Below are 1,793 nucleotides of genomic sequence, written 5' to 3'. Positions count from 1 at the left end.
AACATCTATTACTTTCTATAGATTCATTAATCACAATTCATAATCAAAACAAAATTTTTACCGTAACTGTCGTACATATCAGTTACCTATAATTGATTTAACAATATAAAAACAAGAACATCAAAGTACCTACAATTTTTGTGGTTAAGAATAAACGTAACAATTCCCTTATACTAATAATCTCTCTAGCTAAAATATCTAGTTAAATTTCTACTTATATTCTTAATTTCTACTTATATTCTTAAGTGCTTGATTGTTTCTAGCTACCTTCCAGGTGTCTTAGTGTCCCTGACCAAAACTACACAGGATGTTGATTGTAATCTTAAACTTGAATTAGCAAAGCTTTAGCTGGTATGGTTTTTCCTAATGGTGAAACTCATTGTTAATGTAAAAGGCAACTATTATAACCTAACATGATTAAGCACAGTGTGAGGGTGTCTAAACGTAATTTTCATTTTTAATATGTTTATAAAAAATTATCAAGTGATTATAAAAATTATCAAAGAACTCTTATAATAAAGTAAAAAATGAGCCATGTATAAAAGGAATAAACAAGAACTGCAGGGCCTTTGCATGAGGTTCTCCTTGGGGCTTTGCCATCCAGAGGAGACACTCATTGTTGTGTTGCTAAAACAATGAGCTTTTCATGCTTAGGGTCCCCCGCTGCTCCGCTCCTTGACGGCATGGCCTCCACCACTTTACTCTATTTAGCCTGATGTTACTTACTGGTTCAGTTGTGAGGATGTTGGTTTTCTTTATGCTGGGATGTCATCCGTATTAATGACAACTATCTCTGTGTCATGAGGACAGAGTCTGGGATATGAAAGTTGATTAGTGTTTCCTCCAAGTGACAGGGAGACGGAAGCGTTTCTATGAATGCTCAGGAGACACTCAGGTTATATTCACAGCGGAAGACTAATTTGCAAACCAGGGTGAGAATGGTTGTCCAAGTCCAAGAACATCTTCAATGTCCCTGAATTGTGAATGTGAACATTGTTGAGAAGACATAGGTGTTGTTATGTATATTTCCATTTCAGTACATTAAACAACAACAACTCAATGGATCACGGCACAACACGGTCTGATCTAGAGCTGGAATACGGACCGCCTAGGATTAGAAAATGCTCAAAAGAAATGATGGTCTCAAGAAGGCAGATGATCCGTGAGCGGACAGAGTTCACTTCTTTTGTATGTGGGGTCTCCATGAATCAGAGCAGATTTACCGGCACCTAAGAACACCACCAGCTTTGAGAGAGGCACTGAAAAAGCTGGCAAACTGGGTTATTTTGGCAGGGGAAGGCAATCGATGGTGTGAAGACACAATGTGGCTGATGCTCTCAGACACCTGGAGAAGTCTCAAGTGCAGTGAGCTCACAACGGGGAGCCACACAGAGGACTCCTGGAAGTCCCAGACCTGCCCCAGCATGCCCCTGAACATTTCACTTACTTTGAAATCAAGCTGTTGTGGGTTCACTGGAAAAGTCTGAGTCCGCAGATGATGTAAAGAAAAGAAGCAGAATCCCACTTCTCTGTTCACAAGCTTCCTGTGAGAGCTGCTAAAGAGTGTGGGTCCTCCCAGAGAGGAACTCATAAACTTGGGGCCTGACTGGGATTAGACCTTGGGGTACAGTAAGAACCAGTAGGATGTGCATACTTAAGTGTATATAAGATACAAAACCAGTTCTTAGGGACAACTCAATTGATGGGGACCCCATGTGTGTCATAGTATGATTATGCTTCATGGGTTCTCAGTGGATGGTTTCTTATAAGCAGATTTCCACTCATGGTGTCCC

General features: G+C 40.2%; 1 protein-coding gene across 1 annotated transcript in view; it reads right to left on the bottom strand.

The window, feature by feature from the left end:
• Positions 1-1,793, bottom strand: part of LOC102828540 (putative zinc finger protein 66-like) — a 53,050-nt gene that overhangs the window by 48,848 nt on the left and 2,409 nt on the right. The gene's annotated exons all lie outside the window — the stretch shown is intronic.

Source organism: Chrysochloris asiatica, unplaced genomic scaffold (assembly GCF_000296735.1).
Source record: "Chrysochloris asiatica unplaced genomic scaffold, ChrAsi1.0 scaffold00658, whole genome shotgun sequence".
In the NCBI taxonomy this organism is placed as follows: domain Eukaryota; kingdom Metazoa; phylum Chordata; class Mammalia; order Afrosoricida; family Chrysochloridae; genus Chrysochloris; species Chrysochloris asiatica.
Note: the sequence above shows the minus strand (reverse complement) of the source record. Positions and strands in the feature narration are given on the sequence as shown.